Source organism: Schistocerca cancellata, unplaced genomic scaffold, assembly GCF_023864275.1.
Source record: "Schistocerca cancellata isolate TAMUIC-IGC-003103 unplaced genomic scaffold, iqSchCanc2.1 HiC_scaffold_417, whole genome shotgun sequence".
NCBI classification, from domain to species: Eukaryota; Metazoa; Arthropoda; class Insecta; order Orthoptera; family Acrididae; genus Schistocerca; species Schistocerca cancellata.
Genome location: NW_026046434.1, coordinates 173223 through 200739, shown reverse-complemented (window position 1 = coordinate 200739; position 27517 = coordinate 173223). Strand labels below are relative to the sequence as shown.

Genomic DNA, 27517 nt, shown 5'->3' with positions numbered 1-27517 from the left:
GTATTTGAACCAGTCTTATTCATTTGCGAATTTCATGCATTCCTTCTTGCAGATAACAGTGCCTTGCAAATCACTCAATTCATGTTTGCTAGCCAAACGTGCTCCTCCTAAATGTTCCGTACATCATGCATTAGTGCTGATTATCAAGACTGTGTTGTGTGTCAGCCTTTTATGGTCATCAATTGCACTCTTCTTGTGTTGCTCACTCATTCTTGTAACTCAAAAGTACGTCGTTGTCATCCAAGCCTAGCACTTGGAGCAGGCCAAATCAAATGGCTCGTCCCCGTGCCACTCGAGAAACTCCCACAAGGCTTTCATGACATGTCGTAATCAAAGTCCTTCCACAACCTGTAGCGACATTTCTGCAACGACGCGGGTCCCGATACCAAAAGTATGACTTATGCTTGCTTCTATTCTATATAATAAAACCACCACTCGGAAAGCGCTATTCCCTTCCCACATCCCTCAGAATGTGGTGAACGATCATCGATTACAACCAAGATGCGATGAATCTCGATCGCAAGCCTCACGCTCAGGGACAGTGCTACCACTCATCATCGTGGTTACGTCTACTCCAGCTTTGAACTAGAGAGAGTTGAAGACATACTACAGAAATGATCCTGTGAAGTATGATCTTGCTAGCAAGCTATCACCGCTCGCTACTTATGCCACGAGACCGTCAACACGCCCTACGAGAATACGACACTCTCTTCACATTTCGCGATTTACTTATCGAAGAATTTCTTAAGCTCGGACATTCTGCAAAGAACCTACTTCTACTCTTACTTGGCCGCCATGATCTCACTCAGCTATTTTGTGCGCTACCAGTGCTTCTTGTCTTCCGAAATGAGAGACCATTGCCTCACGCGAGACTGTATGTAAACACCGCTTGCACCTCCGGCCGCTAGATGGGGGCCTGGGGCACATACAGTAGCATCCTATGGCGCAAGCAGACATGCCAAATAGCCACTGAAAGACAAACACACAAGACGGCGTTCATAGGACTCTTGTGCTTTCTTTAAAGCCGCCTCTCTCTTCGAAAATTTTCGCACCGCACTAGTTTATTCACCTCACCCTAACAGTGCAAACTCTTGTCGATATATCGCCACTTTCATGCATACTTCCTCTTTCGTTTCACTTTGCGTCTTACTTGATACCCGCCCAAGAGCTGCTGATATACAATACTCGCAATAAATGTGTTTCTCTCTGTATCTCTTTTCGCCTATCACGAGTATTGCTTTTCCTCACATGGCAATTATGAAAACACCCACAGCTAAACAAACACTTCCACTCAGCGCCACGTCAATACTACCAATCATACGCCAGTAATTTCACAGCTACTTGCTCCACTAATACATTTCTTATGTCTACTGTTAAACAGATGAAGAATCAAAGTATACAACAAGTCTCTATGAACATCACTGTCAGGACATTTTACAGACCTACGCATACCATGCCAATCTTTATGCTTCAACTATGATGGCCATGTGCTATGATTAAAGAAATTTCTCATAAAATAACAATTTTACAACTACTCCGACAAGTTCCTTACTAAAATGCTAGATGTTTAGCAATCCCCCCACCCCTAAAAAATCATCTCAGAATAATCTCAAGCAGTGCTTACATCCCATGAGCACTTCTTTGCAAACAAAACCACAAACTACTTTTTATACTAGCTTCCTTGTCACAGTGAACTGGAAACTAATGCTAGTGCCTCAGTTTACTAAAAAGCTTTTTTCGCTTGCAACAAATAAACTACCAACTTGAACCACTTGGATTTTCAGACACACACAGAAAACTTAATTCCACAGAAATTTAGGAGTAACAGTGGTTACCTCACATTTTCACACACACTCAAATAGCTAGTTCTGTGCACTTCACACTATGTTCTCATCGTGTTTCACCAGAGAACACAGTTATCACTATGAATGGATTCTGGTAAAAGAGCATTAAAAAAAAAAACAGCCTGATCAAAGTGATTATCTGCACATCCTCTGCCAATATCATGTCACTCTATACCCGAGGGAAACTAGAATGCGGGGAAAGGAGCTTTGTTGTGAGCACTGTGTTGGTATTTCATCATTTACTGGCCAAAGTCTTCTCAAGCCAAGTATGCACCAGCTCTGTCTATGGCTGGGTCAATCAAGAGCCCCTATCAATTTTACTTAAAAGACAAGCAGCATCAACAACTCACAGGAGGCACTGAACATTTATACCATTATCTGCACCACCTTCCACTGATTTACTGAAGAAGAAACAGCAAAGTCTGGCCAATTTTGTACACAAGTAATCTTGAAAACATTGGAGTCAACAGCAGATACATAGTTTCCAAGACTGTAGCTAGGAACAACCCTTCCATTTCAAGATTTATCTCTCACTGAGACACATCATACCCAAACTACACCTACCAGGAAATTGCTACTCAATTCATCTCTAGCTATCTATGTCATATTCAACAACTGTCTCTTTCTCACCTAAATCTTCTACAAAACTGAGTACACTGTTATGAACAAAGAACCAATGCCACATTATGGCAACAAGCCAGTGCCACTAATATCCACTCTATTGAAAACAATTGAAATGCTCATCCTGCCCAACTAACCACCATCTACAGCCCAAATCTCACTCACATCATACCTACAAATCACAAACTTCTGCGGTAAAAATAATTTTGGGTTTCAAAACACAATCTACTAATCACATACTAGTATTTATTACAGAGCCTCTCAATTCATCATTCACTTCCAAATATCGGCTTATATGCTGTTGTGCAACTGCAGTGCAAGTAAACACCCTCAAATCATCTAGAACTGAGATGCGGAAAGGGTTCACCAAGAGTTTCCAGGACAATAAATAGCGCTCTCTCTCTCTTTACACAATCGCCTAACACACTGCAAGCCATTTCAGGGCAAATGTACTTGTTTCATTATACTACGAAACGGCCAATTACATTTTCAAATTAAAAAAGCATCTACCTGATCCAACGTGATCCGCTACTCCACGCCCTTCATTCTCACAACACAACCTACCTCTTGTTAATTACATTACGTTTTACTTGTGATTATGGCTCAGCAATAGCCGAGCACTACGAAAAATACCTTATAGACTCATTTAATGTTCCCCTCCACGGAAATCTTTAGTAAAAGGCGAAAGATTTATTCGTTTTGAAGGGAAACCAGAGTGCCGATCAACGCCCTCACTTCAATACTTATGGCTGCTTCTCTATTGCTTCTCCGCGAGAACGCGGAAAATTCTTTCCGTCTTGTCTACTTCTCTACTGTCAACACACTTCCAGTGCCATGCAAGCACACACCCCAAACTAACTGTCAGCGCTGAAATACGTGTCTGCCAAATGTCGTCGATATTACTCTTTAGATAACTATTTTCATCATTTCTGTCACCATTCAAGCTGCTTCATTACCTCACCTGCCGACAGATGGCAGCACGCCCAATTCCTCTCGGCGACCCACCGTCAGAGACACAACTGCCCGTACTGCTCTGCATCTAACACTAATCTCTCTCCTCCCCACCACACTCGTTCACTGAAAAAACAGACAACTAGATAGTTCTTTGAACGCAAAACTAGGCCACATCAGACGCAACCTGTATGTAGATGTATGGTGCAAGGGAAATATCCCCCTGCTCCCACACAACTAATTAATACTAGTTGACAACAGAAATAAAATTTCTGCCGATAGTATTTGAACCAGTCTTATTCATTTGCGAATTTCATGCATTCCTTCTTGCAGATAACAGTGCCTTGCAAATCACTCAATTCATGTTTGCTAGCCAAACGTGCTCCTCCTAAATGTTCCGTACATCATGCATTAGTGCTGATTATCAAGACTGTGTTGTGTGTCAGCCTTTTATGGTCATCAATTGCACTCTTCTTGTGTTGCTCACTCATTCTTGTAACTCAAAAGTACGTCGTTGTCATCCAAGCCTAGCACTTGGAGCAGGCCAAATCAAATGGCTCGTCCCCGTGCCACTCGAGAAACTCCCACAAGGCTTTCATGACATGTCGTAATCAAAGTCCTTCCACAACCTGTAGCGACATTTCTGCAACGACGCGGGTCCCGATACCAAAAGTATGACTTATGCTTGCTTCTATTCTATATAATAAAACCACCACTCGGAAAGCGCTATTCCCTTCCCACATCCCTCAGAATGTGGTGAACGATCATCGATTACAACCAAGATGCGATGAATCTCGATCGCAAGCCTCACGCTCAGGGACAGTGCTACCACTCATCATCGTGGTTACGTCTACTCCAGCTTTGAACTAGAGAGAGTTGAAGACATACTACAGAAATGATCCTGTGAAGTATGATCTTGCTAGCAAGCTATCACCGCTCGCTACTTATGCCACGAGACCGTCAACACGCCCTACGAGAATACGACACTCTCTTCACATTTCGCGATTTACTTATCGAAGAATTTCTTAAGCTCGGACATTCTGCAAAGAACCTACTTCTACTCTTACTTGGCCGCCATGATCTCACTCAGCTATTTTGTGCGCTACCAGTGCTTCTTGTCTTCCGAAATGAGAGACCATTGCCTCACGCGAGACTGTATGTAAACACCGCTTGCACCTCCGGCCGCTAGATGGGGGCCTGGGGCACATACAGTAGCATCCTATGGCGCAAGCAGACATGCCAAATAGCCACTGAAAGACAAACACACAAGACGGCGTTCATAGGACTCTTGTGCTTTCTTTAAAGCCGCCTCTCTCTTCGAAAATTTTCGCACCGCACTAGTTTATTCACCTCACCCTAACAGTGCAAACTCTTGTCGATATATCGCCACTTTCATGCATACTTCCTCTTTCGTTTCACTTTGCGTCTTACTTGATACCCGCCCAAGAGCTGCTGATATACAATACTCGCAATAAATGTGTTTCTCTCTGTATCTCTTTTCGCCTATCACGAGTATTGCTTTTCCTCACATGGCAATTATGAAAACACCCACAGCTAAACAAACACTTCCACTCAGCGCCGCGTCAATACTACCAATCATACGCCAGTAATTTCACAGCTACTTGCTCCACTAATACATTTCTTATGTCTACTGTTAAACAGATGAAGAATCAAAGTATACAACAAGTCTCTATGAACATCACTGTCAGGACATTTTACAGACCTACGCATACCATGCCAATCTTTATGCTTCAACTATGATGGCCATGTGCTATGATTAAAGAAATTTCTCATAAAATAACAATTTTACAACTACTCCGACAAGTTCCTTACTAAAATGCTAGATGTTTAGCAATCCCCCCCCCCCACAAAAATCATCTCAGAATAATCTCAAGCAGTGCTTACATCCCATGAGCACTTCTTTGCAAACAAAACCACAAAACTTTTTATACTAGCTTCCTTGTCACAGTGAACTGGAAACTAATGCTAGTGCCTCAGTTTACTAAAAAGCTTTTTTCGCTTGCAACACATAAACTACCAACTTGAACCACTTGGATTTTCAGACACACACAGAAAACTTAATTCCACAGAAATTTAGGAGTAACAGTGGTTACCTCACATTTTCACACACACTCAAATAGCTAGTTCTGTGCACTTCACTTCACACTATGTTCTCATCGTGTTTCACCAGAGAACACAGTTATCACTATGAATGGATTCTGGTAAAAGAGCATTAAAAAAAAAACAGCCTGATCAAAGTGATTATCTGCACATCCTCTGCCAATATCATGTCACTCTATACCCGAGGGAAACTAGAATGCAGGGAAAGGAGCTTTGTTGTGAGCACTGTGTTGGTATTTCATCATTTACTGGCCAAAGTCTTCTCAAGCCAAGTATGCACCAGCTCTGTCTATGGCTGGGTCAATCAAGAGCCCCTATCAATTTTACTTAAAAGACAAGCAGCATCAACAACTCACAGGAGGCACTGAACATTTATACCATTATCTGCACCACCTTCCACTGATTTACTGAAGAAGAAACAGCAAAGTCTGGCCAATTTTGTACACAAGTAATCTTGAAAACATTGGAGTCAACAGCAGATACATAGTTTCCAAGACTGTAGCTAGGAACAACCCTTCCATTTCAAGATTTATCTCTCACTGAGACACATCATACCCAAACTACACCTACCAGGAAATTGCTACTCAATTCATCTCTAGCTATCTATGTCATATTCAACAACTGTCTCTTTCTCACCTAAATCTTCTACAAAACTGAGTACACTGTTATGAACAAAGAACCAATGCCACATTATGGCAACAAGCCAGTGCCACTAATATCCACTCTATTGAAAACAATTGAAATGCTCATCCTGCCCAACTAACCACCATCTACAGCCCAAATCTCACTCACATCATACCTACAAATCACAAACTTCTGCGGTAAAAATAATTTTGGGTTTCAAAACACAATCTACTAATCACATACTAGTATTTATTACAGAGCCTCTCAATTCATCATTCACTTCCAAATATCGGCTTATATGCTGTTGTGCAACTGCAGTGCAAGTAAACACCCTCAAATCATCTAGAACTGAGATGCGGAAAGGGTTCACCAAGAGTTTCCAGGACAATAAATAGCGCTCTCTCTCTCTTTACACAATCGCCTAACACACTGCAAGCCATTTCAGGGCAAATGTACTTGTTTCATTATACTATGAAACGGCCAATTACATTTTCAAATTAAAAAAGCATCTACCTGATCCAACGTGATCCGCTACTCCACGCCCTTCATTCTCACAACACAACCTACCTCTTGTTAATTACATTACGTTTTACTTGTGATTATGGCTCAGCAATAGCCGAGCACTACGAAAAATACCTTATAGACTCATTTAATGTTCCCCTCCACGGAAATCTTTAGTAAAAGGCGAAAGATTTATTCGTTTTGAAGGGAAACCAGAGTGCCGATCAACGCCCTCACTTCAATACTTATGGCTGCTTCTCTATTGCTTCTCCGCGAGAACGCGGAAAATTCTTTCCGTCTTGTCTACTTCTCTACTGTCAACACACTTCCAGTGCCATGCAAGCACACACCCCAAACTAACTGTCAGCGCTGAAATACGTGTCTGCCAAATGTCGTCGATATTACTCTTTAGATAACTATTTTCATCATTTCTGTCACCATTCAAGCTGCTTCATTACCTCACCTGCCGACAGATGGCAGCACGCCCAATTCCTCTCGGCGACCCACCGTCAGAGACACAACTGCCCGCACTGCTCTGCATCTAACACTAATCTCTCTCCTCCCCACCACACTCGTTCACTGAAAAAACAGACAACTAGATAGTTCTTTGAACGCAAAACTAGGCCACATCAGACGCAACCTGTATGTAGATGTATGGTGCAAGGGAAATATCCCCCTGCTCCCACACAACTAATTAATACTAGTTGACAACAGAAATAAAATTTCTGCCGATAGTATTTGAACCAGTCTTATTCATTTGCGAATTTCATGCATTCCTTCTTGCAGATAACAGTGCCTTGCAAATCACTCAATTCATGTTTGCTAGCCAAACGTGCTCCTCCTAAATGTTCCGTACATCATGCATTAGTGCTGATTATCAAGACTGTGTTGTGTGTCAGCCTTTTATGGTCATCAATTGCACTCTTCTTGTGTTGCTCACTCATTCTTGTAACTCAAAAGTACGTCGTTGTCATCCAAGCCTAGCACTTGGAGCAGGCCAAATCAAATGGCTCGTCCCCGTGCCACTCGAGAAACTCCCACAAGGCTTTCATGACATGTCGTAATCAAAGTCCTTCCACAACCTGTAGCGACATTTCTGCAACGACGCGGGTCCCGATACCAAAAGTATGACTTATGCTTGCTTCTATTCTATATAATAAAACCACCACTCGGAAAGCGCTATTCCCTTCCCACATCCCTCAGAATGTGGTGAACGATCATCGATTACAACCAAGATGCGATGAATCTCGATCGCAAGCCTCACGCTCAGGGACAGTGCTACCACTCATCATCGTGGTTACGTCTACTCCAGCTTTGAACTAGAGAGAGTTGAAGACATACTACAGAAATGATCCTGTGAAGTATGATCTTGCTAGCAAGCTATCACCGCTCGCTACTTATGCCACGAGACCGTCAACACGCCCTACGAGAATACGACACTCTCTTCACATTTCGCGATTTACTTATCGAAGAATTTCTTAAGCTCGGACATTCTGCAAAGAACCTACTTCTACTCTTACTTGGCCGCCATGATCTCACTCAGCTATTTTGTGCGCTACCAGTGCTTCTTGTCTTCCGAAATGAGAGACCATTGCCTCACGCGAGACTGTATGTAAACACCGCTTGCACCTCCGGCCGCTAGATGGGGGCCTGGGGCACATACAGTAGCATCCTATGGCGCAAGCAGACATGCCAAATAGCCACTGAAAGACAAACACACAAGACGGCGTTCATAGGACTCTTGTGCTTTCTTTAAAGCCGCCTCTCTCTTCGAAAATTTTCGCACCGCACTAGTTTATTCACCTCACCCTAACAGTGCAAACTCTTGTCGATATATCGCCACTTTCATGCATACTTCCTCTTTCGTTTCACTTTGCGTCTTACTTGATACCCGCCCAAGAGCTGCTGATATACAATACTCGCAATAAATGTGTTTCTCTCTGTATCTCTTTTCGCCTATCACGAGTATTGCTTTTCCTCACATGGCAATTATGAAAACACCCACAGCTAAACAAACACTTCCACTCAGCGCCACGTCAATACTACCAATCATACGCCAGTAATTTCACAGCTACTTGCTCCACTAATACATTTCTTATGTCTACTGTTAAACAGATGAAGAATCAAAGTATACAACAAGTCTCTATGAACATCACTGTCAGGACATTTTACAGACCTACGCATACCATGCCAATCTTTATGCTTCAACTATGATGGCCATGTGCTATGATTAAAGAAATTTCTCATAAAATAACAATTTTACAACTACTCCGACAAGTTCCTTACTAAAATGCTAGATGTTTAGCAATCCCCCCCCCCCCCCCACAAAAATCATCTCAGAATAATCTCAAGCAGTGCTTACATCCCATGAGCACTTCTTTGCAAACAAAACCACAAACTACTTTTTATACTAGCTTCCTTGTCACAGTGAACTGGAAACTAATGCTAGTGCCTCAGTTTACTAAAAAGCTTTTTTCGCTTGCAACAAATAAACTACCAACTTGAACCACTTGGATTTTCAGACACACACAGAAAACTTAATTCCACAGAAATTTAGGAGTAACAGTGGTTACCTCACATTTTCACACACACTCAAATAGCTAGTTCTGTGCACTTCACACTATGTTCTCATCGTGTTTCACCAGAGAACACAGTTATCACTATGAATGGATTCTGGTAAAAGAGCATTAAAAAAAAAAAACAGCCTGATCAAAGTGATTATCTGCACATCCTCTGCCAATATCATGTCACTCTATACCCGAGGGAAACTAGAATGCAGGGAAAGGAGCTTTGTTGTGAGCACTGTGTTGGTATTTCATCATTTACTGGCCAAAGTCTTCTCAAGCCAAGTATGCACCAGCTCTGTCTATGGCTGGGTCAATCAAGAGCCCCTATCAATTTTACTTAAAAGACAAGCAGCATCAACAACTCACAGGAGGCACTGAACATTTATACCATTATCTGCACCACCTTCCACTGATTTACTGAAGAAGAAACAGCAAAGTCTGGCCAATTTTGTACACAAGTAATCTTGAAAACATTGGAGTCAACAGCAGATACATAGTTTCCAAGACTGTAGCTAGGAACAACCCTTCCATTTCAAGATTTATCTCTCACTGAGACACATCATACCCAAACTACACCTACCAGGAAATTGCTACTCAATTCATCTCTAGCTATCTATGTCATATTCAACAACTGTCTCTTTCTCACCTAAATCTTCTACAAAACTGAGTACACTGTTATGAACAAAGAACCAATGCCACATTATGGCAACAAGCCAGTGCCACTAATATCCACTCTATTGAAAACAATTGAAATGCTCATCCTGCCCAACTAACCACCATCTACAGCCCAAATCTCACTCACATCATACCTACAAATCACAAACTTCTGCGGTAAAAATAATTTTGGGTTTCAAAACACAATCTACTAATCACATACTAGTATTTATTACAGAGCCTCTCAATTCATCATTCACTTCCAAATATCGGCTTATATGCTGTTGTGCAACTGCAGTGCAAGTAAACACCCTCAAATCATCTAGAACTGAGATGCGGAAAGGGTTCACCAAGAGTTTCCAGGACAATAAATAGCGCTCTCTCTCTCTTTACACAATCGCCTAACACACTGCAAGCCATTTCAGGGCAAATGTACTTGTTTCATTATACTACGAAACGGCCAATTACATTTTCAAATTAAAAAAGCATCTACCTGATCCAACGTGATCCGCTACTCCACGCCCTTCATTCTCACAACACAACCTACCTCTTGTTAATTACATTACGTTTTACTTGTGATTATGGCTCAGCAATAGCCGAGCACTACGAAAAATACCTTATAGACTCATTTAATGTTCCCCTCCACGGAAATCTTTAGTAAAAGGCGAAAGATTTATTCGTTTTGAAGGGAAACCAGAGTGCCGATCAACGCCCTCACTTCAATACTTATGGCTGCTTCTCTATTGCTTCTCCGCGAGAACGCGGAAAATTCTTTCCGTCTTGTCTACTTCTCTACTGTCAACACACTTCCAGTGCCATGCAAGCACACACCCCAAACTAACTGTCAGCGCTGAAATACGTGTCTGCCAAATGTCGTCGATATTACTCTTTAGATAACTATTTTCATCATTTCTGTCACCATTCAAGCTGCTTCATTACCTCACCTGCCGACAGATGGCAGCACGCCCAATTCCTCTCGGCGACCCACCGTCAGAGACACAACTGCCCGCACTGCTCTGCATCTAACACTAATCTCTCTCCTCCCCACCACACTCGTTCACTGAAAAAACAGACAACTAGATAGTTCTTTGAACGCAAAACTAGGCCACATCAGACGCAACCTGTATGTAGATGTATGGTGCAAGGGAAATATCCCCCTGCTCCCACACAACTAATTAATACTAGTTGACAACAGAAATAAAATTTCTGCCGATAGTATTTGAACCAGTCTTATTCATTTGCGAATTTCATGCATTCCTTCTTGCAGATAACAGTGCCTTGCAAATCACTCAATTCATGTTTGCTAGCCAAACGTGCTCCTCCTAAATGTTCCGTACATCATGCATTAGTGCTGATTATCAAGACTGTGTTGTGTGTCAGCCTTTTATGGTCATCAATTGCACTCTTCTTGTGTTGCTCACTCATTCTTGTAACTCAAAAGTACGTCGTTGTCATCCAAGCCTAGCACTTGGAGCAGGCCAAATCAAATGGCTCGTCCCCGTGCCACTCGAGAAACTCCCACAAGGCTTTCATGACATGTCGTAATCAAAGTCCTTCCACAACCTGTAGCGACATTTCTGCAACGACGCGGGTCCCGATACCAAAAGTATGACTTATGCTTGCTTCTATTCTATATAATAAAACCACCACTCGGAAAGCGCTATTCCCTTCCCACATCCCTCAGAATGTGGTGAACGATCATCGATTACAACCAAGATGCGATGAATCTCGATCGCAAGCCTCACGCTCAGGGACAGTGCTACCACTCATCATCGTGGTTACGTCTACTCCAGCTTTGAACTAGAGAGAGTTGAAGACATACTACAGAAATGATCCTGTGAAGTATGATCTTGCTAGCAAGCTATCACCGCTCGCTACTTATGCCACGAGACCGTCAACACGCCCTACGAGAATACGACACTCTCTTCACATTTCGCGATTTACTTATCGAAGAATTTCTTAAGCTCGGACATTCTGCAAAGAACCTACTTCTACTCTTACTTGGCCGCCATGATCTCACTCAGCTATTTTGTGCGCTACCAGTGCTTCTTGTCTTCCGAAATGAGAGACCATTGCCTCACGCGAGACTGTATGTAAACACCGCTTGCACCTCCGGCCGCTAGATGGGGGCCTGGGGCACATACAGTAGCATCCTATGGCGCAAGCAGACATGCCAAATAGCCACTGAAAGACAAACACACAAGACGGCGTTCATAGGACTCTTGTGCTTTCTTTAAAGCCGCCTCTCTCTTCGAAAATTTTCGCACCGCACTAGTTTATTCACCTCACCCTAACAGTGCAAACTCTTGTCGATATATCGCCACTTTCATGCATACATCCTCTTTCGTTTCACTTTGCGTCTTACTTGATACCCGCCCAAGAGCTGCTGATATACAATACTCGCAATAAATGTGTTTCTCTCTGTATCTCTTTTCGCCTATCACGAGTATTGCTTTTCCTCACATGGCAATTATGAAAACACCCACAGCTAAACAAACACTTCCACTCAGCGCCACGTCAATACTACCAATCATACGCCAGTAATTTCACAGCTACTTGCTCCACTAATACATTTCTTATGTCTACTGTTAAACAGATGAAGAATCAAAGTATACAACAAGTCTCTATGAACATCACTGTCAGGACATTTTACAGACCTACGCATACCATGCCAATCTTTATGCTTCAACTATGATGGCCATGTGCTATGATTAAAGAAATTTCTCATAAAATAACAATTTTACAACTACTCCGACAAGTTCCTTACTAAAATGCTAGATGTTTAGCAATCCCCCCCCCCACAAAAATCATCTCAGAATAATCTCAAGCAGTGCTTACATCCCATGAGCACTTCTTTGCAAACAAAACCACAAACTACTTTTTATACTAGCTTCCTTGTCACAGTGAACTGGAAACTAATGCTAGTGCCTCAGTTTACTAAAAAGCTTTTTTCGCTTGCAACAAATAAACTACCAACTTGAACCACTTGGATTTTCAGACACACACAGAAAACTTAATTCCACAGAAATTTAGGAGTAACAGTGGTTACCTCACATTTTCACACACACTCAAATAGCTAGTTCTGTGCACTTCACACTATGTTCTCATCGTGTTTCACCAGAGAACACAGTTATCACTATGAATGGATTCTGGTAAAAGAGCATTAAAAAAAAAACCAGCCTGATCAAAGTGATTATCTGCACATCCTCTGCCAATATCATGTCACTCTATACCCGAGGGAAACTAGAATGCAGGGAAAGGAGCTTTGTTGTGAGCACTGTGTTGGTATTTCATCATTTACTGGCCAAAGTCTTCTCAAGCCAAGTATGCACCAGCTCTGTCTATGGCTGGGTCAATCAAGAGCCCCTATCAATTTTACTTAAAAGACAAGCAGCATCAACAACTCACAGGAGGCACTGAACATTTATACCATTATCTGCACCACCTTCCACTGATTTACTGAAGAAGAAACAGCAAAGTCTGGCCAATTTTGTACACAAGTAATCTTGAAAACATTGGAGTCAACAGCAGATACATAGTTTCCAAGACTGTAGCTAGGAACAACCCTTCCATTTCAAGATTTATCTCTCACTGAGACACATCATACCCAAACTACACCTACCAGGAAATTGCTACTCAATTCATCTCTAGCTATCTATGTCATATTCAACAACTGTCTCTTTCTCACCTAAATCTTCTACAAAACTGAGTACACTGTTATGAACAAAGAACCAATGCCACATTATGGCAACAAGCCAGTGCCACTAATATCCACTCTATTGAAAACAATTGAAATGCTCATCCTGCCCAACTAACCACCATCTACAGCCCAAATCTCACTCACATCATACCTACAAATCACAAACTTCTGCGGTAAAAATAATTTTGGGTTTCAAAACACAATCTACTAATCACATACTAGTATTTATTACAGAGCCTCTCAATTCATCATTCACTTCCAAATATCGGCTTATATGCTGTTGTGCAACTGCAGTGCAAGTAAACACCCTCAAATCATCTAGAACTGAGATGCGGAAAGGGTTCACCAAGAGTTTCCAGGACAATAAATAGCGCTCTCTCTCTCTTTACACAATCGCCTAACACACTGCAAGCCATTTCAGGGCAAATGTACTTGTTTCATTATACTACGAAACGGCCAATTACATTTTCAAATTAAAAAAGCATCTACCTGATCCAACGTGATCCGCTACTCCACGCCCTTCATTCTCACAACACAACCTACCTCTTGTTAATTACATTACGTTTTACTTGTGATTATGGCTCAGCAATAGCCGAGCACTACGAAAAATACCTTATAGACTCATTTAATGTTCCCCTCCACGGAAATCTTTAGTAAAAGGCGAAAGATTTATTCGTTTTGAAGGGAAACCAGAGTGCCGATCAACGCCCTCACTTCAATACTTATGGCTGCTTCTCTATTGCTTCTCCGCGAGAACGCGGAAAATTCTTTCCGTCTTGTCTACTTCTCTACTGTCAACACACTTCCAGTGCCATGCAAGCACACACCCCAAACTAACTGTCAGCGCTGAAATACGTGTCTGCCAAATGTCGTCGATATTACTCTTTAGATAACTATTTTCATCATTTCTGTCACCATTCAAGCTGCTTCATTACCTCACCTGCCGACAGATGGCAGCACGCCCAATTCCTCTCGGCGACCCACCGTCAGAGACACAACTGCCCGCACTGCTCTGCATCTAACACTAATCTCTCTCCTCCCCACCACACTCGTTCACTGAAAAAACAGACAACTAGATAGTTCTTTGAACGCAAAACTAGGCCACATCAGACGCAACCTGTATGTAGATGTATGGTGCAAGGGAAATATCCCCCTGCTCCCACACAACTAATTAATACTAGTTGACAACAGAAATAAAATTTCTGCCGATAGTATTTGAACCAGTCTTATTCATTTGCGAATTTCATGCATTCCTTCTTGCAGATAACAGTGCCTTGCAAATCACTCAATTCATGTTTGCTAGCCAAACGTGCTCCTCCTAAATGTTCCGTACATCATGCATTAGTGCTGATTATCAAGACTGTGTTGTGTGTCAGCCTTTTATGGTCATCAATTGCACTCTTCTTGTGTTGCTCACTCATTCTTGTAACTCAAAAGTACGTCGTTGTCATCCAAGCCTAGCACTTGGAGCAGGCCAAATCAAATGGCTCGTCCCCGTGCCACTCGAGAAACTCCCACAAGGCTTTCATGACATGTCGTAATCAAAGTCCTTCCACAACCTGTAGCGACATTTCTGCAACGACGCGGGTCCCGATACCAAAAGTATGACTTATGCTTGCTTCTATTCTATATAATAAAACCACCACTCGGAAAGCGCTATTCCCTTCCCACATCCCTCAGAATGTGGTGAACGATCATCGATTACAACCAAGATGCGATGAATCTCGATCGCAAGCCTCACGCTCAGGGACAGTGCTACCACTCATCATCGTGGTTACGTCTACTCCAGCTTTGAACTAGAGAGAGTTGAAGACATACTACAGAAATGATCCTGTGAAGTATGATCTTGCTAGCAAGCTATCACCGCTCGCTACTTATGCCACGAGACCGTCAACACGCCCTACGAGAATACGACACTCTCTTCACATTTCGCGATTTACTTATCGAAGAATTTCTTAAGCTCGGACATTCTGCAAAGAACCTACTTCTACTCTTACTTGGCCGCCATGATCTCACTCAGCTATTTTGTGCGCTACCAGTGCTTCTTGTCTTCCGAAATGAGAGACCATTGCCTCACGCGAGACTGTATGTAAACACCGCTTGCACCTCCGGCCGCTAGATGGGGGCCTGGGGCACATACAGTAGCATCCTACGGCGCAAGCAGACATGCCAAATAGCCACTGAAAGACAAACACACAAGACGGCGTTCATAGGACTCTTGTGCTTTCTTTAAAGCCGCCTCTCTCTTCGAAAATTTTCGCACCGCACTAGTTTATTCACCTCACCCTAACAGTGCAAACTCTTGTCGATATATCGCCACTTTCATGCATACTTCCTCTTTCGTTTCACTTTGCGTCTTACTTGATACCCGCCCAAGAGCTGCTGATATACAATACTCGCAATAAATGTGTTTCTCTCTGTATCTCTTTTCGCCTATCACGAGTATTGCTTTTCCTCACATGGCAATTATGAAAACACCCACAGCTAAACAAACACTTCCACTCAGCGCCACGTCAATACTACCAATCATACGCCAGTAATTTCACAGCTACTTGCTCCACTAATACATTTCTTATGTCTACTGTTAAACAGATGAAGAATCAAAGTATACAACAAGTCTCTATGAACATCACTGTCAGGACATTTTACAGACCTACGCATACCATGCCAATCTTTATGCTTCAACTATGATGGCCATGTGCTATGATTAAAGAAATTTCTCATAAAATAACAATTTTACAACTACTCCGACAAGTTCCTTACTAAAATGCTAGATGTTTAGCAATCCCCCCCCCCCCCCCCCCACAAAAATCATCTCAGAATAATCTCAAGCAGTGCTTACATCCCATGAGCACTTCTTTGCAAACAAAACCACAAACTACTTTTTATACTAGCTTCCTTGTCACAGTGAACTGGAAACTAATGCTAGTGCCTCAGTTTACTAAAAAGCTTTTTTCGCTTGCAACAAATAAACTACCAACTTGAACCACTTGGATTTTCAGACACACACAGAAAACTTAATTCCACAGAAATTTAGGAGTAACAGTGGTTACCTCACATTTTCACACACACTCAAATAGCTAGTTCTGTGCACTTCACACTATGTTCTCATCGTGTTTCACCAGAGAACACAGTTATCACTATGAATGGATTCTGGTAAAAGAGCATTAAAAAAAAGAACCAGCCTGATCAAAGTGATTATCTGCACATCCTCTGCCAATATCATGTCACTCTATACCCGAGGGAAACTAGAATGCAGGGAAAGGAGCTTTGTTGTGAGCACTGTGTTGGTATTTCATCATTTACTGGCCAAAGTCTTCTCAAGCCAAGTATGCACCAGCTCTGTCTATGGCTGGGTCAATCAAGAGCCCCTATCAATTTTACTTAAAAGACAAGCAGCATCAACAACTCACAGGAGGCACTGAACATTTATACCATTATCTGCACCACCTTCCACTGATTTACTGAAGAAGAAACAGCAAAGTCTGGCCAATTTTGTACACAAGTAATCTTGAAAACATTGGAGTCAACAGCAGATACATAGTTTCCAAGACTGTAGCTAGGAACAACCCTTCCATTTCAAGATTTATCTCTCACTGAGACACATCATACCCAAACTACACCTACCAGGAAATTGCTACTCAATTCATCTCTAGCTATCTATGTCATATTCAACAACTGTCTCTTTCTCACCTAAATCTTCTACAAAACTGAGTACACTGTTATGAACAAAGAACCAATGCCACATTATGGCAACAAGCCAGTGCCACTAATATCCACTCTATTGAAAACAATTGAAATGCTCATCCTGCCCAACTAACCACCATCTACAGCCCAAATCTCACTCACATCATACCTACAAATCACAAACTTCTGCGGTAAAAATAATTTTGGGTTTCAAAACACAATCTACTAATCACATACTAGTATTTATTACAGAGCCTCTCAATTCATCATTCACTTCCAAATATCGGCTTATATGCTGTTGTGCAACTGCAGTGCAAGTAAACACCCTCAAATCATCTAGAACTGAGATGCGGAAAGGGTTCACCAAGAGTTTCCAGGACAATAAATAGCGCTCTCTCTCTCTTTACACAATCGCCTAACACACTGCAAGCCATTTCAGGGCAAATGTACTTGTTTCATTATACTACGAAACGGCCAATTACATTTTCAAATTAAAAAAGCATCTACCTGATCCAACGTGATCCGCTACTCCACGCCCTTCATTCTCACAACACAACCTACCTCTTGTTAATTACATTACGTTTTACTTGTGATTATGGCTCAGCAATAGCCGAGCACTACGAAAAATACCTTATAGACTCATTTAATGTTCCCCTCCACGGAAATCTTTAGTAAAAGGCGAAAGATTTATTCGTTTTGAAGGGAAACCAGAGTGCCGATCAACGCCCTCACTTCAATACTTATGGCTGCTTCTCTATTGCTTCTCCGCGAGAACGCGGAAAATTCTTTCCGTCTTGTCTACTTCTCTACTGTCAACACACTTCCAGTGCCATGCAAGCACACACCCCAAACTAACTGTCAGCGCTGAAATACGTGTCTGCCAAATGTCGTCGATATTACTCTTTAGATAACTATTTTCATCATTTCTGTCACCATTCAAGCTGCTTCATTACCTCACCTGCCGACAGATGGCAGCACGCCCAATTCCTCTCGGCGACCCACCGTCAGAGACACAACTGCCCGTACTGCTCTGCATCTAACACTAATCTCTCTCCTCCCCACCACACTCGTTCACTGAAAAAACAGACAACTAGATAGTTCTTTGAACGCAAAACTAGGCCACATCAGACGCAACCTGTATGTAGATGTATGGTGCAAGGGAAATATCCCCCTGCTCCCACACAACTAATTAATACTAGTTGACAACAGAAATAAAATTTCTGCCGATAGTATTTGAACCAGTCTTATTCATTTGCGAATTTCATGCATTCCTTCTTGCAGATAACAGTGCCTTGCAAATCACTCAATTCATGTTTGCTAGCCAAACGTGCTCCTCCTAAATGTTCCGTACATCATGCATTAGTGCTGATTATCAAGACTGTGTTGTGTGTCAGCCTTTTATGGTCATCAATTGCACTCTTCTTGTGTTGCTCACTCATTCTTGTAACTCAAAAGTACGTCGTTGTCATCCAAGCCTAGCACTTGGAGCAGGCCAAATCAAATGGCTCGTCCCCGTGCCACTCGAGAAACTCCCACAAGGCTTTCATGACATGTCGTAATCAAAGTCCTTCCACAACCTGTAGCGACATTTCTGCAACGACGCGGGTCCCGATACCAAAAGTATGACTTATGCTTGCTTCTATTCTATATAATAAAACCACCACTCGGAAAGCGCTATTCCCTTCCCACATCCCTCAGAATGTGGTGAACGATCATCGATTACAACCAAGATGCGATGAATCTCGATCGCAAGCCTCACGCTCAGGGACAGTGCTACCACTCATCATCGTGGTTACGTCTACTCCAGCTTTGAACTAGAGAGAGTTGAAGACATACTACAGAAATGATCCTGTGAAGTATGATCTTGCTAGCAAGCTATCACCGCTCGCTACTTATGCCACGAGACCGTCAACACGCCCTACGAGAATACGACACTCTCTTCACATTTCGCGATTTACTTATCGAAGAATTTCTTAAGCTCGGACATTCTGCAAAGAACCTACTTCTACTCTTACTTGGCCGCCATGATCTCACTCAGCTATTTTGTGCGCTACCAGTGCTTCTTGTCTTCCGAAATGAGAGACCATTGCCTCACGCGAGACTGTATGTAAACACCGCTTGCACCTCCGGCCGCTAGATGGGGGCCTGGGGCACATACAGTAGCATCCTATGGCGCAAGCAGACATGCCAAATAGCCACTGAAAGACAAACACACAAGACGGCGTTCATAGGACTCTTGTGCTTTCTTTAAAGCCGCCTCTCTCTTCGAAAATTTTCGCACCGCACTAGTTTATTCACCTCACCCTAACAGTACAAACTCTTGTCGATATATCGCCACTTTCATGCATACATCCTCTTTCGTTTCACTTTGCGTCTTACTTGATACCCGCCCAAGAGCTGCTGATATACAATACTCGCAATAAATGTGTTTCTCTCTGTATCTCTTTTCGCCTATCACGAGTATTGCTTTTCCTCACATGGCAATTATGAAAACACCCACAGCTAAACAAACACTTCCACTCAGCGCCACGTCAATACTACCAATCATACGCCAGTAATTTCACAGCTACTTGCTCCACTAATACATTTCTTATGTCTACTGTTAAACAGATGAAGAATCAAAGTATACAACAAGTCTCTATGAACATCACTGTCAGGACATTTTACAGACCTACGCATACCATGCCAATCTTTATGCTTCAACTATGATGGCCATGTGCTATGATTAAAGAAATTTCTCATAAAATAACAATTTTACAACTACTCCGACAAGTTCCTTACTAAAATGCTAGATGTTTAGCAATCCTCCCCCCCCACAAAAATCATCTCAGAATAATCTCAAGCAGTGCTTACATCCCATGAGCACTTCTTTGCAAACAAAACCACAAACTACTTTTTATACTAGCTTCCTTGTCACAGTGAACTGGAAACTAATGCTAGTGCCTCAGTTTACTAAAAAGCTTTTTTCGCTTGCAACAAATAAACTACCAACTTGAACCACTTGGATTTTCAGACACACACAGAAAACTTAATTCCACAGAAATTTAGGAGTAACAGTGGTTACCTCACATTTTCACACACACTCAAATAGCTAGTTCTGTGCACTTCACACTATGTTCTCATCGTGTTTCACCAGAGAACACAGTTATCACTATGAATGGATTCTGGTAAAAGAGCATTAAAAAAAAAAAAAACAGCCTGATCAAAGTGATTATCTGCACATCCTCTGCCAATATCATGTCACTCTATACCCGAGGGAAACTAGAATGCAGGGAAAGGAGCTTTGTTGTGAGCACTGTGTTGGTATTTCATCATTTACTGGCCAAAGTCTTCTCAAGCCAAGTATGCACCAGCTCTGTCTATGGCTGGGTCAATCAAGAGCCCCTATCAATTTTACTTAAAAGACAAGCAGCATCAACAACTCACAGGAGGCACTGAACATTTATACCATTATCTGCACCACCTTCCACTGATTTACTGAAGAAGAAACAGCAAAGTCTGGCCAATTTTGTACACAAGTAATCTTGAAAACATTGGAGTCAACAGCAGATACATAGTTTCCAAGACTGTAGCTAGGAACAACCCTTCCATTTCAAGATTTATCTCTCACTGAGACACATCATACCCAAACTACACCTACCAGGAAATTGCTACTCAATTCATCTCTAGCTATCTATGTCATATTCAACAACTGTCTCTTTCTCACCTAAATCTTCTACAAAACTGAGTACACTGTTATGAACAAAGAACCAATGCCACATTATGGCAACAAGCCAGTGCCACTAATATCCACTCTATTGAAAACAATTGAAATGCTCATCCTGCCCAACTAACCACCATCTACAGCCCAAATCTCACTCACATCATACCTACAAATCACAAACTTCTGCGGTAAAAATAATTTTGGGTTTCAAAACACAATCTACTAATCACATACTAGTATTTATTACAAAGCCTCTCAATTCATCATTCACTTCCAAATATCGGCTTATATGCTGTTGTGCAACTGCAGTGCAAGTAAACACCCTCAAATCATCTAGAACTGAGATGCGGAAAGGGTTCACCAAGAGTTTCCAGGACAATAAATAGCGCTCTCTCTCTCTTTACACAATCGCCTAACACACTGCAAGCCATTTCAGGGCAAATGTACTTGTTTCATTATACTACGAAACGGCCAATTACATTTTCAAATTAAAAAAGCATATACCTGATCCAACGTGATCCGCTACTCCACGCCCTTCATTCTCACAACACAACCTACCTCTTGTTAATTACATTACGTTTTACTTGTGATTATGGCTCAGCAATAGCCGAGCACTACGAAAAATACCTTATAGACTCATTTAATGTTCCCCTCCACGGAAATCTTTAGTAAAAGGCGAAAGATTTATTCGTTTTGAAGGGAAACCAGAGTGCCGATCAACGCCCTCACTTCAATACTTATGGCTGCTTCTCTATTGCTTCTCCGCGAGAACGCGGAAAATTCTTTCCGTCTTGTCTACTTCTCTACTGTCAACACACTTCCAGTGCCATGCAAGCACACACCCCAAACTAACTGTCAGCGCTGAAATACGTGTCTGCCAAATGTCGTCGATATTACTCTTTAGATAACTATTTTCATCATTTCTGTCACCCTTCAAGCTGCTTCATTACCTCACCTGCCGACAGATGGCAGCACGCCCAATTCCTCTCGGCGACCCACCGTCAGAGACACAACTGCCCGCACTGCTCTGCATCTAACACTAATCTCTCTCCTCCCCACCACACTCGTTCACTGAAAAAACAGACAACTAGATAGTTCTTTGAACGCAAAACTAGGCCACATCAGACGCAACCTGTATGTAGATGTATGGTGCAAGGGAAATATCCCCCTGCTCCCACACAACTAATTAATACTAGTTGACAACAGAAATAAAATTTCTGCCGATAGTATTTGAACCAGTCTTATTCATTTGCGAATTTCATGCATTCCTTCTTGCAGATAACAGTGCCTTGCAAATCACTCAATTCATGTTTGCTAGCCAAACGTGCTCCTCCTAAATGTTCCGTACATCATGCATTAGTGCTGATTATCAAGACTGTGTTGTGTGTCAGCCTTTTATGGTCATCAATTGCACTCTTCTTGTGTTGCTCACTCATTCTTGTAACTCAAAAGTACGTCGTTGTCATCCAAGCCTAGCACTTGGAGCAGGCCAAATCAAATGGCTCGTCCCCGTGCCACTCGAGAAACTCCCACAAGGCTTTCATGACATGTCGTAATCAAAGTCCTTCCACAACCTGTAGCGACATTTCTGCAACGATGCGGGTCCCGATACCAAAAGTATGACTTATGCTTGCTTCTATTCTATATAATAAAACCACCACTCGGAAAGCGCTATTCCCTTCCCACATCCCTAAGAATGTGGTGAACGATCATCGATTACAACCAAGATGCGATGAATCTCGATCGCAAGCCTCACGCTCAGGGACAGTGCTACCACTCATCATCGTGGTTACGTCTACTCCAGCTTTGAACTAGAGAGAGTTGAAGACATACTACAGAAATGATCCTGTGAAGTATGATCTTGCTAGCAAGCTATCACCGCTCGCTACTTATGCCACGAGACCGTCAACACGCCCTACGAGAATACTACACTCTCTTCACATTTCGCGATTTACTTATCGAAGAATTTCTTAAGCTCGGACATTCTGCAAAGAACCTACTTCTACTCTTACTTGGCCGCCATGATCTCACTCAGCTATTTTGTGCGCTACCAGTGCTTCTTGTCTTCCGAAATGAGAGACCATTGCCTCACGCGAGACTGTATGTAAACACCGCTTGCACCTCCGGCCGCTAGATGGGGGCCTGGGGCACATACAGTAGCATCCTATGGCGCAAGCAGACATGCCAAATAGCCACTGAAAGACAAACACACAAGACGGCGTTCATAGGACTCTTGTGCTTTCCTTAAAGCCGCCTCTCTCTTCGAAAATTTTCGCACCGCACTAGTTTATTCACCTCACCCTAACAGTGCAAACTCTTGTCGATATATCGCCACTTTCATGCATACTTCCTCTTTCGTTTCACTTTGCGTCTTACTTGATACCCGCCCAAGAGCTGCTGATATACAATACTCGCAATAAATGTGTTTCTCTCTGTATCTCTTTTCGCCTATCACGAGTATTGCTTTTCCTCACATGGCAATTATGAAAACACCCACAGCTAAACAAACACTTCCACTCAGCGCCACGTCAATACTACCAATCATACGCCAGTAATTTCACAGCTACTTGCTCCACTTCTTATGTCTACTGTTAAACAGATGAAGAATCAAAGTATACAACAAGTCTCTATGAACATCACTGTCAGGACATTTTACAGACCTACGCATACCATGCCAATCTTTATGCTTCAACTATGATGGCCATGTGCTATGATTAAAGAAATTTCTCATAAAATAACAATTTTACAACTACTCCGACAAGTTCCTTACTAAAATGCTAGATGTTTAGCAATCCCCCCCCCCCCCCCCCCACAAAAATCATCTCAGAATAATCTCAAGCAGTGCTTACATCCCATGAGCACTTCTTTGCAAACAAAACCACAAACTACTTTTTATACTAGCTTCCTTGTCACAGTGAACTGGAAACTAATGCTAGTGCCTCAGTTTACTAAAAAGCTTTTTTCGCTTGCAACAAATAAACTACCAACTTGAACCACTTGGATTTTCAGACACACACAGAAAACTTAATTCCACAGAAATTTAGGAGTAACAGTGGTTACCTCACATTTTCACACACACTCAAATAGCTAGTTCTGTGCACTTCACACTATGTTCTCATCGTGTTTCACCAGAGAACACAGTTATCACTATGAATGGATTCTGGTAAAAGAGCATTAAAAAAAAAAAAACAGCCTGATCAAAGTGATTATCTGCACATCCTCTGCCAATATCATGTCACTCTATACCCGAGGGAAACTAGAATGCAGGGAAAGGAGCTTTGTTGTGAGCACTGTGTTGGTATTTCATCATTTACTGGCCAAAGTCTTCTCAAGCCAAGTATGCACCAGCTCTGTCTATGGCTGGGTCAATCAAGAGCCCCTATCAATTTTACTTAAAAGACAAGCAGCATCAACAACTCACAGGAGGCACTGAACATTTATACCATTATCTGCACCACCTTCCACTGATTTACTGAAGAAGAAACAGCAAAGTCTGGCCAATTTTGTACACAAGTAATCTTGAAAACATTGGAGTCAACAGCAGATACATAGTTTCCAAGACTGTAGCTAGGAACAACCCTTCCATTTCAAGATTTATCTCTCACTGAGACACATCATACCCAAACTACACCTACCAGGAAATTGCTACTCAATTCATCTCTAGCTATCTATGTCATATTCAACAACTGTCTCTTTCTCACCTAAATCTTCTACAAAACTGAGTACACTGTTATGAACAAAGAACCAATGCCACATTATGGCAACAAGCCAGTGCCACTAATATCCACTCTATTGAAAACAATTGAAATGCTCATCCTGCCCAACTAACCACCATCTACAGCCCAAATCTCACTCACATCATACCTACAAATCACAAACTTCTGCGGTAAAAATAATTTTGGGTTTCAAAACACAATCTACTAATCACATACTAGTATTTATTACAAAGCCTCTCAATTCATCATTCACTTCCAAATATCGGCTTATATGCTGTTGTGCAACTGCAGTGCAAGTAAACACCCTCAAATCATCTAGAACTGAGATGCGGAAAGGGTTCACCAAGAGTTTCCAGGACAATAAATAGCGCTCTCTCTCTCTTTACACAATCGCCTAACACACTGCAAGCCATTTCAGGGCAAATGTACTTGTTTCATTATACTACGAAACGGCCAATTACATTTTCAAATTAAAAAAGCATCTACCTGATCCAACGTGATCCGCTACTCCACGCCCTTCATTCTCACAACACAACCTACCTCTTGTTAATTACATTACGTTTTACTTGTGATTATGGCTCAGCAATAGCCGAGCACTACGAAAAATACCTTATAGACTCATTTAATGTTCCCCTCCACGGAAATCTTTAGTAAAAGGCGAAAGATTTATTCGTTTTGAAGGGAAACCAGAGTGCCGATCAACGCCCTCACTTCAATACTTATGGCTGCTTCTCTATTGCTTCTCCGCGAGAACGCGGAAAATTCTTTCCGTCTTGTCTACTTCTCTACTGTCAACACACTTCCAGTGCCATGCAAGCACACACCCCAAACTAACTGTCAGCGCTGAAATACGTGTCTGCCAAATGTCGTCGATATTACTCTTTAGATAACTATTTTCATCATTTCTGTCACCATTCAAGCTGCTTCATTACCTCACCTGCCGACAGATGGCAGCACGCCCAATTCCTCTCGGCGACCCACCGTCAGAGACACAACTGCCCGCACTGCTCTGCATCTAACACTAATCTCTCTCCTCCCCACCACACTCGTTCACTGAAAAAACAGACAACTAGATAGTTCTTTGAACGCAAAACTAGGCCACATCAGACGCAACCTGTATGTAGATGTATGGTGCAAGGGAAATATCCCCCTGCTCCCACACAACTAATTAATACTAGTTGACAACAGAAATAAAATTTCTGCCGATAGTATTTGAACCAGTCTTATTCATTTGCGAATTTCATGCATTCCTTCTTGCAGATAACAGTGCCTTGCAAATCACTCAATTCATGTTTGCTAGCCAAACGTGCTCCTCCTAAATGTTCCGTACATCATGCATTAGTGCTGATTATCAAGACTGTGTTGTGTGTCAGCCTTTTATGGTCATCAATTGCACTCTTCTTGTGTTGCTCACTCATTCTTGTAACTCAAAAGTACGTCGTTGTCATCCAAGCCTAGCACTTGGAGCAGGCCAAATCAAATGGCTCGTCCCCGTGCCACTCGAGAAACTCCCACAAGGCTTTCATGACATGTCGTAATCAAAGTCCTTCCACAACCTGTAGCGACATTTCTGCAACGATGCGGGTCCCGATACCAAAAGTATGACTTATGCTTGCTTCTATTCTATATAATAAAACCACCACTCGGAAAGCGCTATTCCCTTCCCACATCCCTCAGAATGTGGTGAACGATCATCGATTACAACCAAGATGCGATGAATCTCGATCGCAAGCCTCACGCTCAGGGACAGTGCTACCACTCATCATCGTGGTTACGTCTACTCCAGCTTTGAACTAGAGAGAGTTGAAGACATACTACAGAAATGATCCTGTGAAGTATGATCTTGCTAGCAAGCTATCACCGCTCGCTACTTATGCCACGAGACCGTCAACACGCCCTACGAGAATACTACACTCTCTTCACATTTCGCGATATACTTATCGAAGAATTTCTTAAGCTCGGACATTCTGCAAAGAACCTACTTCTACTCTTACTTGGCCGCCATGATCTCACTCAGCTATTTTGTGCGCTACCAGTGCTTCTTGTCTTCCGAAATGAGAGACCATTGCCTCACGCGAGACTGTATGTAAACACCGCTTGCACCTCCGGCCGCTAGATGGGGGCCTGGGGCACATACAGTAGCATCCTATGGCGCAAGCAGACATGCCAAATAGCCACTGAAAGACAAACACACAAGACGGCGTTCATAGGACTCTTGTGCTTTCTTTAAAGCCGCCTCTCTCTTCGAAAATTTTCGCACCGCACTAGTTTATTCACCTCACCCTAACAGTGCAAACTCTTGTCGATATATCGCCACTTTCATGCATACTTCCTCTTTCGTTTCACTTTGCGTCTTACTTGATACCCGCCCAAGAGCTGCTGATATACAATACTCGCAATAAATGTGTTTCTCTCTGTATCTCTTTTCGCCTATCACGAGTATTGCTTTTCCTCACATGGCAATTATGAAAACACCCACAGCTAAACAAACACTTCCACTCAGCGCCACGTCAATACTACCAATCATACGCCAGTAATTTCACAGCTACTTGCTCCACTAATACATTTCTTATGTCTACTGTTAAACAGATGAAGAATCAAAGTATACAACAAGTCTCTATGAACATCACTGTCAGGACATTTTACAGACCTACGCATACCATGCCAATCTTTATGCTTCAACTATGATGGCCATGTGCTATGATTAAAGAAATTTCTCATAAAATAACAATTTTACAACTACTCCGACAAGTTCCTTACTAAAATGCTAGATGTTTAGCAATCCCCCCCCCACAAAAATCATCTCAGAATAATCTCAAGCAGTGCTT

General features: G+C 42.2%; 15 non-coding genes across 15 annotated transcripts; all 15 read right to left on the bottom strand.

The window, feature by feature from the left end:
• Nucleotides 1-430: 430 nt before the first annotated feature.
• On the bottom strand, nucleotides 431-637 carry LOC126122985 (small nucleolar RNA U3). Its single transcript, XR_007526108.1, has one exon. It is a non-coding gene; the product is annotated as a small nucleolar RNA U3 (small nucleolar RNA).
• A 2428-nt stretch (nucleotides 638-3065) lies between these two features.
• Nucleotides 3066-3184, bottom strand: LOC126123115 (U5 spliceosomal RNA). The gene has a single exon (XR_007526225.1). It is a non-coding gene; the product is annotated as a U5 spliceosomal RNA (small nuclear RNA).
• Nucleotides 3185-4127: 943 nt separating this feature from the next.
• On the bottom strand, nucleotides 4128-4334 carry LOC126122983 (small nucleolar RNA U3). Its single transcript, XR_007526106.1, has one exon. It is a non-coding gene; the product is annotated as a small nucleolar RNA U3 (small nucleolar RNA).
• A 2430-nt stretch (nucleotides 4335-6764) lies between these two features.
• LOC126123114 (U5 spliceosomal RNA) lies at nucleotides 6765-6883 on the bottom strand. The gene has a single exon (XR_007526224.1). It is a non-coding gene; the product is annotated as a U5 spliceosomal RNA (small nuclear RNA).
• Nucleotides 6884-7826: 943 nt separating this feature from the next.
• On the bottom strand, nucleotides 7827-8033 carry LOC126122982 (small nucleolar RNA U3). Its single transcript, XR_007526105.1, has one exon. It is a non-coding gene; the product is annotated as a small nucleolar RNA U3 (small nucleolar RNA).
• A 2433-nt stretch (nucleotides 8034-10466) lies between these two features.
• Nucleotides 10467-10585, bottom strand: LOC126123113 (U5 spliceosomal RNA). The gene has a single exon (XR_007526223.1). It is a non-coding gene; the product is annotated as a U5 spliceosomal RNA (small nuclear RNA).
• A 943-nt stretch (nucleotides 10586-11528) lies between these two features.
• Nucleotides 11529-11735, bottom strand: LOC126122981 (small nucleolar RNA U3). Its single transcript, XR_007526104.1, has one exon. It is a non-coding gene; the product is annotated as a small nucleolar RNA U3 (small nucleolar RNA).
• Nucleotides 11736-14162: 2427 nt separating this feature from the next.
• Nucleotides 14163-14281, bottom strand: LOC126123112 (U5 spliceosomal RNA). The gene has a single exon (XR_007526222.1). It is a non-coding gene; the product is annotated as a U5 spliceosomal RNA (small nuclear RNA).
• A 943-nt stretch (nucleotides 14282-15224) lies between these two features.
• Nucleotides 15225-15431, bottom strand: LOC126122980 (small nucleolar RNA U3). The gene has a single exon (XR_007526103.1). It is a non-coding gene; the product is annotated as a small nucleolar RNA U3 (small nucleolar RNA).
• A 2436-nt stretch (nucleotides 15432-17867) lies between these two features.
• On the bottom strand, nucleotides 17868-17986 carry LOC126123111 (U5 spliceosomal RNA). Its single transcript, XR_007526221.1, has one exon. It is a non-coding gene; the product is annotated as a U5 spliceosomal RNA (small nuclear RNA).
• A 943-nt stretch (nucleotides 17987-18929) lies between these two features.
• On the bottom strand, nucleotides 18930-19136 carry LOC126122979 (small nucleolar RNA U3). Its single transcript, XR_007526102.1, has one exon. It is a non-coding gene; the product is annotated as a small nucleolar RNA U3 (small nucleolar RNA).
• A 2431-nt stretch (nucleotides 19137-21567) lies between these two features.
• Nucleotides 21568-21686, bottom strand: LOC126123110 (U5 spliceosomal RNA). Its single transcript, XR_007526220.1, has one exon. It is a non-coding gene; the product is annotated as a U5 spliceosomal RNA (small nuclear RNA).
• Nucleotides 21687-22629: 943 nt separating this feature from the next.
• On the bottom strand, nucleotides 22630-22836 carry LOC126123206 (small nucleolar RNA U3). Its single transcript, XR_007526307.1, has one exon. It is a non-coding gene; the product is annotated as a small nucleolar RNA U3 (small nucleolar RNA).
• A 2429-nt stretch (nucleotides 22837-25265) lies between these two features.
• On the bottom strand, nucleotides 25266-25384 carry LOC126123108 (U5 spliceosomal RNA). Its single transcript, XR_007526219.1, has one exon. It is a non-coding gene; the product is annotated as a U5 spliceosomal RNA (small nuclear RNA).
• Nucleotides 25385-26327: 943 nt separating this feature from the next.
• On the bottom strand, nucleotides 26328-26534 carry LOC126123236 (small nucleolar RNA U3). The gene has a single exon (XR_007526334.1). It is a non-coding gene; the product is annotated as a small nucleolar RNA U3 (small nucleolar RNA).
• Nucleotides 26535-27517: the final 983 nt, after the last annotated feature.